We start from the raw sequence: 17,113 nt of genomic DNA, 5'->3' as shown, positions 1-17,113 counted from the left end.
AATAGCCAAAAACAACAACAAAAGTCAAAAAATAAATTCCAAATAAGCCAAAAATATTCACCTAAAAATGAGTAGAAAATAATACAAACAAAACTAGAAGGGCACTCGGTAGAGCGCATACCTCTGCCAGCCTGAACAAATTACGTTTTGTATCCCACCGATAGGCCGGATCTGGATCCAGACCTGAACCAAAATCTAACTGGCTTGTTCTCGTTACCTACTCAACTCATCCACCAAGTTTTGTAATAATTCGTCAACAACTTTTTGAGTTATCGTGCTATATATCATTTTGGCCCTATCTCTCAATTGTGAAGAATCGTTTTAAAACTTAAAAACCCTCTGGTACTGGATCCGGATCTGGATCTTCACCAAAATCTAATTAATTCGTCCTCGTCACACAAAGAAGCAGTCCACCAAGTTTTGGCCGAATGCATCAATACCCTTTTGAGATATCCTGCTCACAGACAGACAGACAGACGGACCAACAAACAGGTAAACAAACAGACAGGGGGGAAACCATAACCTCCATCCACCTACGGTGGCAGAGGTAATGATTAAGCAACAGAAACAAAAATAATTTGAAATCAACATTTCCATTCTCCAACTTCTCTCATTGCCCTGATTATTCCCAATTTCTTGTACGGTTGGTTAACGAATGTTTTCACTCAATTATTTCACAAATCGGCTTGCCACTTGCCAGGCTTGACTTGCATCTGTAACTAGTCTAGACCGCCGGCGACAACTCCAATAATCTTTGTGAAAGACACAGTGGAGCCTTTACTGTCCACCATGTAATGCCGGAAGTTGGGATACTTGCTTTAACGTCCATCCGAGGTACATCCGATAAAACCGGCACACACGTTGATGAAACACTCCGTGTGAAATACCAGGAAGACAGTTTGGACCTGGGTCAAGATTCTAACCCAGGAAAGAAAGTTCAATGGCAAGTGAGTATACTCGGCTAAGCCATCCTGCTGGCTCTTAAATTAAAGCTTTCATTATTATTTCACTATAATGCACAATTATTTGTCACTATGAAATAAGCTATAGGATGTTTGAATGCACAAAACCGACGTAGACGGTCACTCGATATAATATTTCACACCGCCGAGGTGAGTGCAAGGTCACCATGGCAGAATGGCTAACGAGATTTGTGATGGGTAAATAAATCCTCCTTATATTCCCTCCAGATCCGTCAACATATCAAACGAATGCTGCTCATAAATTCCAGGGCACCGCGTGTGCTCAGACTCCCCGGTTTCAAAAAGCTTTCGATCTTTCTGCTAGCTCCCCCTCCATCAGCCACGTGGTCGTGACCTCTACATTGCTCTTCATCCATCCTGTTTTCCCACTTCAAATAATTTTCCCCTCTTTCTTTAAAATTCTGTTTGCACTGCTGCAGCAGCCAGACATGTCAATTAAAATAATGTATCAGCTCCCCTAGACATCTAGAATGTGATTTTAACCCCTTGCACGAATTACATGAGAGTATATTTACTTGTCACAAGGGTTCCCATTTATGTACAGGAGGACTATGGGGTATACACTATGACAAAATGTGGGGAAGGGGTACGGTGAGACAAAGAAAAGAAAAAAATTAAAGGTGAGAATAAAAATAGTGGAGCTAATGAAAGATAGAGGAGGTTCAGAGAAGATGGAAGGAAGTGTTGGGAGTAGGGAGGTGGGGTCAGAGCTAGTTTTGTCAGGGATAAAGTTTGGTGGGAATAAAAGTAACGTAATATGTAGACGGATTGAAATATGCACAAATAAAATACTCCTCCATGTAGTGTCTTGGTGAGGCCTTTTCAAATCTACGAGTCAGACCGTCATCTAAAATGGGAGACAGCCATGACAGTATCTTCCTGTACTGGAATGGCTCCCAACATCCAATTCAAACAAACAATAATGCTTCCGATGAGACTTTTTAAAATTGTGGTTGGTTGCTGGGATGGCATGAAGGCAAAAGTATTTATTAAGGTATTTATCTGTCCGGGTGGAGATTCCAACTTAAATCTTTGCCATTTCTTCTGCCAAGTTACAGAGAGCTGCGTGAATCCCCAGTGAAGCTAAATTGTTTCCCGATTATGAATTTAAATGTGTCAGCCATTTTCAACATCATATGTGTAGAGAGAGCTAAGAACTATCTTTGCAAAAGATATTATAATGATTGTAATTGATTCTTCCGAAGCAAAATCCATTATATGCCAATCAGATGTTTACAAGCAGGCTAATGAAGACCACCCTTATACACCACCTAATTTAACATGTCCAAGTAATGCTAAACATAATGGTTTTGAAAATGCAAAGAAGGTGATTTGGGTCCTCCAGTGTTCAAGTATGTATCATTTAATTTAAATAGAATAAGATTGCAAAAGTCATATAAATAAATTGATTCTGGAATTTACTGCCATTTTTGCAGTTTCTATTACACCACCTAATCTAACAAGTTGCATTAGTTATCCATGCTTGTTGTTTGTGTCCTTTATGACGTCCTTAAAAACAGTGGGTTTCCTGTCTGAAATAATTTTCAATTCTGTCGCAATGCCAGACAGGCAGACAGAGTAAAAAACAATATCTCACTCCTCTCTGTGCGTGTGCGATCGGGATGAACTCAGAGACAAAGTACTGTAAAACGGCAGGTTTGTTTTCCGACTTTTGTTCCAATTTGCATTTAAAACAGAACATTCAATTGAAATTCTTATTTTATTTTATACCGTACATGATCTAGGCTCATAGAAGAGCTAGGACACAGAACAGATCAGGACACAACATAACAAAGGGAAGAGCAGGAGAAAGGGGAAACGCCAACAGCAGCGCAGAGGAAGAAAGTCGATGGAAATGGACAAACAAGGGATGCAGGTAACGATGAGGGGTAGGGGAGAAAGCAAGGGATGAACAAGATGGATATGTAAGGAACGTTTTGGGAGGGATGGTGGAGGTGGTTTAACGGGTGTAGAAAACACCATGATTTTGGATGGGGGACCTGAGATGGGGGACCTGAGATGGGGGACCTGAGATGGGGGACCTGAGATGGGGGACATGAGATGGGGGACCTGAGATGGGGGACCTGAGATGGGGGACCTGAGATGGGGGACCTGAGATGGGGGACCTGAGATGATGGTGAACAGCTGTCTTGAAGAGCTGGAGGGAAGAATAAGATGAACAAGAGTATGGAAGATGGTTCCACAGGTGGGGAAAAAGAGGAATAAATGAGTGGAGGTGAGCATTGATTCTGAATTTAAGCAGTTTCACACTGAGGGTTGCTGGTGAAACAAAATTAAGTTGTTCCTCAATCGTAAACTGATGTTTGTGGACAAGTGCATGGACATGAACCAATTGCTTAACCCTGCTCTATGCTTCACATGCACGAGGTAATTACGTGTACAACTAGAGTGGCACTCAGGAGAGCGCACACCTCCACCAGGCTGAACAGTTTATGTTTTGTATCCACTGATAGGTCGAATCTGGATTCAGACCTGAACCAAAATCTAATCGGCTTGTTCTTGTCACCGAACCAACTCATTCACCAAGTTTAGCCATAACTCGTGCACAACTTTTTTAAATATCATTCATATCGTTTTTCACCCGATCCCTCAATGGTGAAGAATCACTTCAAAAATTAAATAATTCTCACATCCGAATCCATATTCAGATCTTCACCAAACTCGAATCGATTTGGTCTTGTCACACACCCAACCAGTCCACCAAGTTTGGTCCATATCCGTCCATAACTTTTGAGATATTCTGCTATGTATCGGTTTTGGCCCTATCTCGCAATGGTGAAGAATCACATTAAAAATTATACCAGCCGGATCCAGATCCGGATCTTCACCAAAATTGTATCGACTCATCCTTATCACACACCTTAACTGTCCACCAAGCTTCGTCTGAATCCGTCCACAACTTTTTGAGATATCTTGTTCACAAACAGACAAACAGTGGTGAAAACATAACCTCCATCCACCTTCAGTGGCGGAGGTAATGAGTCTAATGACTAACAACCACCACAAGTTGTTATTTCTACATAAATGAACTGTAGTGTTCACATAAACAAAGGCAGCATGTATAAACATGTAATTAATAGATAAACAATAATATGATTAACAAATTTTTCAGAATTTTTCTTCATTGAGCATCCATTTTGAATTTAGTGAGGTTTCGGAATTTTAGCTGGAAAAGACGATATGAAAGTTTAACTGCCTTTTCGGTTGAATTACAAAGACAGAATCACACACTGCTAAATGTAGCATCAGCTACTACAATGCTACCCACAGTGTTCATCAGCGTCAATGCTATAAAAGCCTTTTGTGGGAATATGTCTGTCCACCCCTCCTCCACCTCTTTCCCCACCTCCATCTCCCCATTTATCACCACCCCCACCTCCCCCTCTATCCCCACCTCCATCTCCCCCTCTTTCCCCACCCCCACCTCCCCCTCTTTCCCCACCTCCATCTCCTCCTCTTTCCCCACCTCCATCTCCTCCTCTTTCCCCACCCCCACCTCCCCCTCTTTCACCATCCCCACCTCCCCCTCTTTCACCATCCCCACCTCCCCCTCTTTCCCCACCTCCATCTCCTCCTCTTTCCCCAACCCCATCTCCCCCACTTTCACCACCCCCACCTCACCCTCTTTCCCCACCTCCATCTCCCCCTCTGTCACCACCCTCACCTCCCCCTCTTTCCTCACTCCTCCTCCCCTCTTTCCCCACCTCATCCTCCCCCTCTTTCCCCATGTCCATCTCCTCTTTCCCCACCCCCACCTCCCCCTCTTTCACCATCCCCACCTCCCCCTCTTTCCCCACCTCCATCTCCCCCTCTTTCCCCACCCCCACCTCCCCCTCTTTCCCCACCTCCATCTCCTCCTCTTTCCCCACCCCCACCTCCCCCTCTGTCACCACCCTCACCTCCCCCTCTTTCCTCACCCCTCCTCCCCTCTTTCCCCACCTCATCCTCCCCCTCTTTCCCCACCTCCATCTCCTCCTCTTTCCCCACCCCCACCTCCCCCTCTTTCACCATTCCCACCTCCCTCTCTTTCCCCACCTCCATCTCCCCTCTTTCCCCACCCCCACCTCCCCCTCTTTCCCCACCTCCATCTCCCCCTCTTTCCCCACCCCCACCTCCCCTCTTTCCCCACCTCATCCTCCCCCTCTTTCCCCACCTCCATCTCCCCCTCTGTCACCACCCTCACCTCCCCCTCTTTCCTCACCCCTCCTCCCCTCTTTCCCCACCTCATCCTCCCCCTCTTTCCCCACCTCCATCTCCTCCTCTTTCCCCACCCCCACCTCCCCCTCTTTCACCATCCCCACCTCCCTCTCTTTCCCCACCTCCATCTCCACTCTTTCCACACCTCATCCTCCCCCTCATTCCCCACCTCCATCTCCTCCTCTTTCCCCACCCCACCTCCCCCTCTTTCCCCACCTCCATCTCCCCCTCTGTCACCACCTCCATCTCCCCCTCTTTCCCCACCTCCATCTCCCCTCTTTCCCCACCTCCATCTCCCCCTCTTTCCCCACCTCCATCTCCTCCTCTTTCCCCACCCCACCTCCCCCTCTTTCACCATCCCCACCTCCCCCTCTTTCCCCACCTCCATCTCCCCCTCTGTCACCACCCTCACCTCCCCCTCTTTCCTCACCCCCTCCTCCCCTCTTTCCCCACCTCCATCTCCCCCTCTGTCACCACCCTCACCTCCCCCTCTTTCCTCACCCCCTCGTCCCCTCTTTCCCCACCTCCATCTCCCCCTCTGTCACCACCCTCACCTCCCCCTCTTTCCTCACCCCCTCCTCCCCTCTTTCCACACCTCATCCTCCCCCTCATTCCCCACCTCCATCTCCTCCTCTTTCCCCACCCCACCTCCCCCTCTTTCCCCACCTCCATCTCCCCCTCTGTCACCACCTCCATCTCCCCCTCTTTCCCCACCTCCATCTCCCCTCTTTCCCCACCTCCATCTCCCCCTCTTTCCCCACCTCCATCTCCTCCTCTTTCCCCACCCCACCTCCCCCTCTTTCACCATCCCCACCTCCCCCTCTTTCCCCACCTCCATCTCCCCCTCTGTCACCACCCTCACCTCCCCCTCTTTCCTCACCCCCTCCTCCCCTCTTTCCCCACCTCATCCTCCCCCTCATTCCCCACCCCCTCCTTGGGAAAGGAATAAATCCACAGACCTGTTTTTGGCACACATGGAAATCATCATTTCGGAGTTCAATCCCCCCAAGTCTTGAGCTGGCAAGCGGTTCCTAAGCCGGGAGTGTAATTTAAATTTGAACATCTTTTTCCCAGCTACAATTTAGAAACCTCCTTCTAATTATGGAACGGATGCTTAAACAGGGTGGATGTGTGGCAGCTTCTCTGTGTTAGTCAAGACCCTTGCGGCAATTGCTGGTGTGGCACATGAGTTCATGGCTCCCTACAATTAAGAGAAGATATTTGGATATAATCGGATACTTGGGAATGGCTTTTCAGCTCAACACTTTGGGGGAACCCTTTGTATTTTAAAGTTAATTTTAATGATCAGGTTCATGAGTTGACGGCCAGTGGTACCCAACATTCATGGAATGGCCATGCATTCTAGCTCTGTGGAGTAGGTTGTATGTGTTTGAACATGTGCTTCGGCCTTTGGGGCTGGGGTGCACGCCCTTAGCTTTGTTACAATGATTCATCTTTTTCATTCATAAGAAGCCAGCGGTCCCAAAGGATTATACCAAGGCATAAGTTCTGGCCCTGTGGGCGAGGAGGCTTGTGTTTTTGTATGACCATGAGCCTTGGCCTTATGGTCAAAGTGCACGTGTATTCGTTTGACAAGCATTGTTTGATTGTGTACTTTAGTCTTGGGGCTGATGTTAATGCCCTTAGCTTTATTAGAATGTTGTTTTTTTTTAACCTTTTTATATAAAGAGGCATTTCCCGACAAAGATGTTAACAGCCAGTGGAACGTTTATACTATGAACATGCTTTCGCGCCCTGTGTGATAAGATGCATGAGTTTTGGTACGACCATTAGCCTTTAGGGCCTAGGTGCGTGTGTATTATCTGGACAGGCTTTGTTTGACAGTGTCCTTTGGTCTTGGGGCGGAAGTACAACTGTTTATAAGCTTTGTTGCAATGTTTTTTTGTTTGTTTTGTTTTTTTGCTGAGTGGTTCCCTTCTCAAGTTGGTGCTGTAACTGCCACACTCGGCTTCCACCCGAGTGTTGTTAAGCTTGAAGCTGGGATATAACACTGCGGAGCGGTGTAGCAGCCGGCATTGCATATAGCAGACGGTGGTTCTGTCTTTCATAAATTACAACTAAGCCAGAAGTTATCTATCAATACAGTGCTATAGCAATACAAATCACAATCAAATTATCGATGTGTTTGTTGTTGTTGATAGGTTAGTAACTATATTTATTACTTCATACAATAGCTAACCATTATACATGAACACAATGAAACAGCAATGACTGGAGCCATTGGTGGAGGGCATGGATGGTTAGGCTAGATTTTGAATTGCTCATCAAGTGCCGAATGTTGTTTTATGTTGTTCAATGTTTGAGTTCATGAATTCCTACTTCATGAATAATGAATGATTGTTCAATGTTTGAATTGCTTTATGCCGAATGTTGTTAAGCTTTTTGTGTTGTTTTTACTGCCTACTCCTGTCCAAGTGGAGAGTATTCCATCACAATCCTGACTTGTACATTGTAGATGGTAGAGAGGTTTTGGGGATTCGGATGCGACATTGGCCGCGGGATGCCCAGCCTTTAACAGGCGTATTCGGCATGGTATTTAAGCCGCTGGACCAGTTGAGTTTCTAGTCAATGGTAACCATCGATATGTTACTGCCAGGGGACTTTGAGTCATATAATCTTTGCACAAACATGCTGGCCTACATCATCGTTGAGGATGGGAATGTTTCAAGAAGCCTCTTCCACCTGTTATTTGCTGATTTGTCCAACACTATTATCGACTGGATTGAGTAGGTCTGCAGAGATTTTACCTGATCAATTGGGCCATGCATTTCTACCTTTTCCTTTTACCTTTTTACCTTTTCTCATTGCTTAATTCTGTCTATGGCTTGCTGCTTCCATTGTTTTAGAATGCACACCGTCCCTTTGTCGTCCGATAGGCAACTTCACTAGGTTTCTGCCACATTTCCAGGTACATCTGGTGCTGATCTTGACATGCCTTATTGTAGGTGTTACAATTAAAAAGAAGTCTTACTGTGTAAAATAAAAATAATATTAAAAAAATTAATAATAATAATTAAAAAATCATTTAATCCAAAGCTGTGAATGAAACATATAAATGCAATCTCTCTCTCTGTAAATATTGTTAATATGGGTTCAAATAAATTATTACCCTCGACAGAGGAGAGGGTATTGCATTTGGGTCTGTTTATCTATCTGTTTGTTTGTTTGTCCTCACAGAACGTGAGTGCTTTTCTCTGCAACCATTGGTCCGATTGACACGAAATTTTCACCATAGGATCGCCTCCTCATGTATATTTTTTACGGCGTAGCCCATCGGGCAAAGCCGTCTAGAAAAGTGTTTGTCTGTCCATATGTATGTATGTATATATGTCCCCTCAAACGTACACCAATCAGAGCTGAGGATCTAGTCACATGACAGGGGTGACGTGATGTCATTACGGCGGTATGTCGGCTGACTCCACACACCGCCATTTTGATTCCTATGCTGATCAGGCCGGACATGTCATTGAACCTGTCATGTATCACAATCTTCATGCTCTACCTTCACGTTTTTCATTCAGTGTGAAACACAAACAAACATGTGAAACACATGCAGTAAAATACCTGAAAATAAGGATATTTTATAACATTCGATTGTTATCGTGGCTGTGGTTGTTGTTGTTTGTGGGTTTTTCTGTGTCGTTTTATATATTTTTATATTGCTTCACAAAATATCACTACTGTATTTATAGTTGTATGCTCGCTCATTCCATGTCCTTCTGAAGGGTTTCTACTGTCGTAGAATAAGAATTTTTTCCGTTCAAACTGCTGTGTGAATAAAACATACATAGCGCTTCTTCTTCTTCTTCAAACTCGCAAAGAGGCTTTTCGAACTGGCCAATTCTTGATTAAACAAACGTTTTTTTTACGGCGTAGATGTTTGGTTCCTGTGTTTACATTGTTTGTCTCACTGTATGTATGTATGCCCCTCAAATATTTATCCTACATATTGAGTGAGTTTTATAGCCGACAATTACGCTTCTGAAAGGCAGAATGTCATGCCATTTGGCTTTGCCAGTTATGTTTCTTTCACCCTTTAGGGAACGTTCATATATTACATCATATACCTGGTTGGGGAAAATTATCACACTTGATGATTGGGGGGGTAATTAAATTATGACAACAGGGTGGTGATATATAACAGGGGAGGTAGGGTTGGGGGTGGGGGCCGGGGTGCATGCTCCAAGATCATATATAATTGAAACTTTGATTAAGGGCTCCTCAAACATTGAAGCATTTCTTATGACTGCCCCAACCACCCTAAACCTGGTGTTGGTTTAACGGTTAGGGTGGAGGGCTTGGGATCCCGGTCAGCTGTTGAATTGACACCAGGTGGGGTTGACTCAGCCTGTCATTCTCCCAAGGTCGGCAGAATGAGTACCAACTCACTGGGTCCTCTCTCAAGGAGGTTGGTGGCAGGATTTGCACTCCGGCCGCCGTAAAACACCTCATTCCGTAACACACACAGTGGTGTCGTGTCGGGATGGTGCTGAGGTCACTTTGATAGCGTTGACTAACTGACCAACATACAAAATAGACCAGTGTCTCAATGCAATCTCTTCACTTCCATGGTGACAGACAGCTTAGAGACTTAGAGTACTTCAAAATAATTGAATACTTACATAATTAGCTAACTGGTATCCCCACCCAGGTCATACTATTGAAGGAGCTGGGGCTCCCACGTCGATCGGAAGAATGGACGCGACAAAAAGCTGGAATTCATCCGAGTTGCTTTAATCAAACCAAACACTCAGGCACTCTGAAAAGCCCGTTTATCGGGCAGCAATATATATACATATTATCCCGGAGCGTTTGCCCAGGAAAGGCGAGAGGGGGCGTGGCCCAGCGTCCTGGCTGCGGCCTGGCAAGTTGAGGGCGAGCCTGCCCGGGCGTCCTGGACGAGCCCGGCATGGTGATCGCTCCGCGTCCTTGGGATCATGCCATGTCAAATCATCAAAGAATCTGCCGTCATCTCTCAGATTTTTGTAAAACTTTGGGAACCAATTGGGACCCATGAAAAACAGCTAGAACTCAAATATTTTTGCTAACAGCCTCTTAATTAGTGAGATACAGGTTAACGAACTTTGGACTAATTAGCGCGATGTCGCGAATTCAAATGGCCATATCTCTAAAAGTATAACACCTAGAGAGCTGGTTTTGGTGTCATTGTAAAGGTATTTTCATGCCCTATAAATTTGTCTGGGCTACATTTTCCTACCTCCAATCACAAAAAAGTTATCACAAAATATAAACTTCAATCGTGAATCCAAAACAAATGTATACTTCAAATTTCCTCAAATTCATCCCAGAGGTACCTTATGATGTCAAGAAGCTTCCACATAAATTTTGTGATGGGCACTCCAATAGTTTCTGAGATATGAGCAATAATGTACATGTACGTATGGCATATAGGTTCGAAAATCAGCATTTGTAATGTATTATACAATCATTCTAACCTAGCCATGACAGGGAACACAGGGAACAACCATCAATTGCTTTGAAGTATCATATACTTTCATTTTCAACTGGGCCTGAGGGGAATTCTCATCTGGGGAATTCCAACTGGGATTTCCCATGTGGGTAATTCGAGGTGATGCAACTTTCACAGTCTAAGATCCCCAGGGAAAGTCCAAGTTGGCTTAGTGTAATGCTTAGGCCTGCCACCAACAGAAATTGGCAGTTCACTTCTGACGGAGCTGCAGAAAAATGACGACTGCCAAGGAAAAGTTAATCTTGAAGCAGAAATCCTGCTGCAATCCCTTTGGAGCTCATGAAAAACCAAAGTCGTCTGGCTTGAGAGCTGTTAGCCAAAAAGCCATAGCCGCTCATCCAAGCCTCAAACTGCAAAGTGCACAGAAAATCTGTACCCAGTGTCGTAAGAAACTGGCAAAAAGACAACCAGGTGTGGTAGAGACTCAGAGTGAAATACCATTACCAGTGACCAGCAGCGCTATTAGCAGTAGTGAGGACAATGATGGTGGAGGTGAATCACCAATACCAGGCAGTTCAGGGGAGTTTGAATTTCATTCTCCTGAAATGGAACTGAATACACTGAATGAGTCTTTGGGATTGATTGGAGAATCACCTATTCCAAAAAAGAGACTTGCTGCAGATAAATATGTGAAATCCAAAACCAAGAAAATCGGTGACACTGTGAAGAAAAAATTGGAAATCGCGACAGGATTGCCATCTAACAAACTCCAGGATGCAGGACAGGAGATGATAGAACAACTCAAGCACAAGTTTGAATCAAGTTTGAATCAAGTTTGAAACTTACACCTGGGATGATCGATCACAATGTCTCAGCCATAACTGGTTATGTTACAGTGGATTATGATGGTCACTGGTGGGTTGCATGTGTCATGGAACATACCCCAGAGAGGCATGAGGTGGATGTTAAGTTCCTCCATCCACATGGACCATCCCCATCATATACATTTCCGGAACCAGCAGACCCTCTCACTATTGACTACCAGGATGTGCTTACTACTGTTGAACCAATCACTGCAACTGGAAGGACATATTGTATTTCCAAGAAAGAAACAAGTGCTGCTGTTGCTGCATTGAAGAGGAAATTGAAAGCCTAAGTCAGGTTAGTGAACACTGTGTACTTGAACTCACTTATTGATTGTATAATACATTACAAATGCTGATTTTCGAACCTATATGCCATACGTACATGTACATTATTGCTCATATCTCAGAAACTATTGGAGTGCCCATCACAAAATTTATGTGGAAGCTTCTTGACATCATAAGGTACCTCTGGGATGAATTTGAGGAAATTTGAAGGATACATTTTTTGGGGATTCACAATTGACGTTTATATTTTGTGATAACTTTTTTGTGGTTGGAGGTAGGAAAATGTTGCCCAGACAAATTCATAGGGCATGAAAATACCTTTAAAATGACACCAAAACCAGCTCTCTAGGTGTTATACTTTTAGAGATATGGCCATTTGAATTCGCGACGTCGCGCTAATTAGTCCAAAGTTCGTTAGTCTGTATCTCACTAATTAAGAGGCTGTTAGCAAAAAATATTTGAGTTCTTGCCGTTTTTCATGGGTCCCAATTGGTTCCCAAAGTTTTACAAAAATCTGAGAGATGACGGCAGATTCTTTGATGATTTGACATGGAATGACCCCTTGATAGGTGCAAGGCGATTGTGAAAACCCAGCGGTAGCCGCTACACACGTCCCCCCAGAATCGACTTGCACCGGCAGGGTCAATTTGAGGGGGGTCCTGATGACCCGGCCGAAGCGACCCCTGGCGGGTCATGGGAGGGGGTCCGGTGTGGTGGTGGGCGGTCGAGTGGGGGGCACCGTGGACGGGGGGCGGCCTCGCCGCGGCGGAAGGGCCACCCGTGGTGGGTGGTCGACGTCCACGTGCGCCGGCTTGAGGCGGTCCACCGCAATCCGGTCCGACCTGCCGCCGATGTCGATGACGAACGACTTGTCGCCCCGTCGCAGCACCCGGAAGGGCCCGTCGTACGGCGGCCGGAGTGGCCCCCGATGTGCGTCGTGACGCACAAAAACATACTCCGCTGTGCGAAGTGCTGGGGGGACGTAGGACTGGGGGTCACCGTGGTGGGATGTTGGCACGGGGGCAAACCGTCGGGCGGCCTCCTGGAGGTCCGAGCGCTGGTGAGCTGCGGACCAGGGACTGGTAGCATCGGGCACGAATTCGCCCGGGACACGTAGCACCTGGCCATAGACAAGCTCGGCGGTGGATGCCTGGAGGTCCTCCTTGGGGGCCGTGCGGAGGCCCAAAAGGACCCACGGCAGCCGGTCGGCCCAACCGCCGTCTTGAAGGCCGGCCATGAGCGCGGCCTTCATGGAGTGGTGGAATCGCTCGCACAACCCGTTTGCTTGGGGGTGGTAGGCCGTAGTACGGTGGAGCTTGACCCCCAGGTTGCGGGCGACCGCGCCCCACAGCTCGGAGGTGAACTGTGGTCCGCGGTCTGACGAGATGTCCGCCGGTGCGCCGAAGCGGGCGACCCAGGTGGCGATGAAAGCCTGCGCCACGTCGGCGGTGGTGGTGCAGACGAGGGGAACGGCCTCCGGCCACCTGGTGGTCCTGTCCACCATGGTGAGCAGGTGTGTGAACCCGCGTGACGGGGGGAGGGAGCCCACCAGATCCACGTTGACGTGGTCGAAACGTCGTTCGGGCACGGTGAAAGGTGCCAGCGGGGCCTGGGTGTGTCGGTGGACCTTGGCCCGTTGGCAGGCCGTGCAGGTGCTGGTCCAATCGCGGACATCCCGACGAAGGCCGTGCCAGACGAATCGCGCCGACACCAGCTTCTGGGAAGCTTTCCGGCCCGGGTGGGAAAGGCCGTGGAGGGAGGCAAAGATGCGGCGTTGCCAGGTGACGGGCACGATGGGGCGAGGCTGGCCTTGGGAGACGTTGCAGAGCAGGACAGTGTCCGCGAAGGGGATGTCGGCCAGGCGGAGGCCCGTGTCCGCCGCCCGGAGGGCTTGCACCGTGGTGTCGGTGGTTTGGTCCGCCGCCATAAGCGCAAAGTCCACGCCCAGGTGGACCGCGTTCGCGCTGGCCCGGGAAAGACAGTCGGCCACGGCGTTGTTTTTGCCGGCGACGTGCCGGATGTCCATGGTAAACTCCGACACGGCGGAGAGGTGGCGCTGTTGGCAGGCCGACCACGGCTCCGTGACCTTGGCCATTGCGTAAACCAACGGCTTGTGGTCGACGAACGCCGTGAAAGGTCGGCCCTCCAGGAGGTGGCGGAAATGGCGGACGGCCAGGTGTAGACCGAGGAGCTCCCGGTCAAACGTGCTGTATTTGAGCTCGTTCGGCCGGAGCTGCCGGCTGAAAAAAGCGAGTGGCTGCCAAACCCCGTTCACCCATTGCTCATGTACGGCGCCCACCGCGTAGTCGGAGGCATCCGTGGTGAGGGCGATGGGAGCGTTGAGCACCGGGTGAGCGAGCAGTGTTGCGTCGGCGAGGGCCCGCTTTGAGCTTTGGAAGGCCGCATCCATTGCTGCGGACCAGGCGATGTCGTGCTTGGCCGGCTTGCCCCGGAGGGCTTCGTAGAGGGGCCGCATGAGCTGAGCAGCGCGGGGCACGAAGCGGTGATAAAAATTCACCATTCCCAGGAATTCCTGCAGGGCCTTTATGGTGCGGGGACGCGGGAACGTGGTGATGGCCTCGACCTTGGTTGGCAGCGGAACGGCCCCGTTCTTGGTGATGTGGTGGCCCAAAAAATCAACGGCCGTCGTGCCAAAGTGGCATTTGGCCGGGTTGACGATGAGGCCGTGCTCGCTGAGGCGCCCGAACAGTGTTCGGAGGTGGAGGAGGTGCTCGGCCCGGGACGTGCTGGCGACGAGGATGTCGTCCAGGTAAACGAAAAGGAACGGCAGGTCACGCAGCACGCCGTCCATCAAGCGCTGGAACGCCTGAGCCGCGTTCTTGAGACCAAACGGCATCCGCAAGAATTCGAATAAGCCGAACGGCGTGATGACTGCCGTTTTAGGGACGTCGGCCGCCCTGACAGGTACCTGGTGATATCCCCGTATGAGATCAATTTTCGAAAAAATGACCCGTCCCGCCAGCCGGGCGGAGAAGTCTTGGATATGCGGGATCGGGTACCTGTCGGGGGTGGTAGCGTCATTGAGACGGCGGTAGTCGCCACACGGGCGCCATCCACCCCCCGGCTTTGGCACGATGTGCAGTGGCGAGGCCCACGCGCTATCGGAGCGCCGCACGATGCCGAGGTGCTCCAATGCGTCGAATTCGGCCTTTGCCACGGCGAGCTTGGCTGGGTCGAGGCGGCGGGCCCTGGCGTAGACCGGCGGGCCCGTAGTGGGTATGTGGTGCTCGATCCCGTGCCGCACCGCGACGGCCGAAAACGTCGGCCGCGTGAGGGCCGGGAACTCCGTGAGCAGGCGAGCAAACTCGTTCGCCGCCGGGACGGCGCATGCCAGCTCGGTCGGCGCGGAGCTGCTCAATGTGCATACCAGGGAGCTGAAGGTTTCGGCATTGATTAAACGACGCCGTTGGACGTCCACCAGCAGTCCGTGTGCGCAGAGGAAGTCGGCGCCTAGCAGAGCCATGGGCACGTTTGCGGTTACAAACGTCCAAGCAAAGCGTTGGCCGCCGAAGCAGAGGGTGACGTTGCGCGGGCCAAAGGTGCGGATGGTCGATCCGTTGGCCGCAACCAAGGAGGGGCCGCAAACCGCGGATTGCCTGTCCTGGTCAGAGGCGGGTATGATGCTCAGTTGGGCGCCGGTGTCGCACAGGAAGCGCCGTCCGGACGCTTTATCCGTGATGAACAGTAAGTTGCCCGTGTGGCCGGCGCTCATGGCTGGTAATGAACGCCGGCCCGGCCGTTTCCCGGCCTGCCGAAGGTGCACGGGGGTCGGCATGTCCGGGCCTTCTGTCCGAACCTGGCATGATAGTAACACCACGCTTGGTCAGGTGGAGGCCCCGGTCGTCGTGCTGGAGGTGGTCGGCTCGGTGTAGCGGCCGCCAATTGCGTCGGCAGTTCGGTCGTCGACCGTGCCGGGTGCTCGGGCGCCATGGGTGTTGCGTCGGACGGCGGTGGGTCCCATGTCGCCGCTGCGATGCGCTGTCCTGCGGCGGAGATCTTGTCGGCTTCTCTGGCAAGGGCCCGGGGATCTGTGATCGTCGTGCTTGCCAGGGCGAGGCGTACCGGGTTAGGCAGCTGACGGAGGAACAGCTCCCGGAACAGGAATGCCGGAGAGTGCTCGCCGAGCAGTGAAAGCATGTAGTCCATTCGCTCGGAAGGGCGTGTGTCGCCGAGCTCGGGCAGGTTGAGCAGGCGCCATGCGCGTTCCGCCGATGGGAGGGCGAAAGCGTCGAGGAGAAGCTTCTTAATCGCGCCGTATTTGTCAGCGGGCTCTCGAGGAGGCTCAGGGCGCGGGCCGCGGTGGCCGAACCGAGCGCTGCTACCACATGGTGGAAGCGGGTGTCGTCGGCCGTGATGCCTCGCAGGGCGAACAGGGAATCCGCCTGTGTGAACCAAACCGCCGCATGAGCCTCCCAGAAGGTAGGCAGTTTAAGGGCGACTGCCGTGTCCATGTCGGTAGGTCACCAATGAAGGAGCTGGGGCTCCCACGTCGATCGGAAGAATGGACGCGACAAAAAGCTGGAATTCATCCGAGTTGCTTTAATCAAACCAAACACTCAGGCACTCTGAAAAGCCCGTTTATCGGGCAGCAATATATATACATATTATCCCGGAGCGTTTGCCCAGGAAAGGCGAGAGGGGGCGTGGCCCAGCGTCCTGGCTGCGGCCTGGCAAGTTGAGGGCGAGCCTGCCCGGGCGTCCTGGACGAGCCCGGCATGGTGATCGCTCCGCGTCCTTGATAGGTGCAAGGCGATTGTGAAAACCCAGCGGTAGCCGCGACACAATCCTCTTTAACTAAAGTATCAAATGCCGCTGTTAGACTTTCGGTCTTGTTTTAATCATAATTATGGCATCATAGGTCACGGGGTACTGGTGCCAACTTGGAAAAACCGAAAAAACCTGCACCTCGATATCTCCGAAACCGCTCCATAGAAAAAATTGAAACATGGCTCATTGTCAAGTACCCCCCATGGGGACAACATATATTCGTGATGATGTCATCAGTGCCTTCCTTATGATGTCATAATTAGACAAGTAGAACGCTTGATCCGATCAGTTTGAAATTTCTTGAACGTGATCTACACAAACATTGTATGAGAGAATTAAATTGATGACGTCATTGGTCACATGGTTTGCCAGCCATATTGGATTGAACCTAAATCTATGTCTCAAGGAACCACACTAGTACAGCAGCTATTAAATACCACACAAAATACACCACACAAACACATCATTGCGGGGGTTTGCAATCTCCGATTGCTCTTTCTTGTTTTTATGTTTTTTTGCCA

General features: G+C 49.5%; 1 protein-coding gene across 4 annotated transcripts in view; it reads right to left on the bottom strand.

The window, feature by feature from the left end:
* The window catches only part of ACAP1 (ArfGAP with coiled-coil, ankyrin repeat and PH domains 1), a 280,144-nt gene that overhangs the window by 134,202 nt on the left and 128,829 nt on the right, over positions 1-17,113 (bottom strand). The gene's annotated exons all lie outside the window — the stretch shown is intronic.

The sequence above is a fragment of the Myxine glutinosa genome, chromosome 4 (genome assembly GCF_964187855.1).
Source record: "Myxine glutinosa chromosome 4, kmMyxGlut1.1, whole genome shotgun sequence".
NCBI classification, from domain to species: domain Eukaryota; kingdom Metazoa; phylum Chordata; class Myxini; order Myxiniformes; family Myxinidae; genus Myxine; species Myxine glutinosa.
The sequence above is the reverse complement of the archived record's forward strand: the minus strand, read 5'-3'. Positions and strand labels throughout refer to the sequence as shown.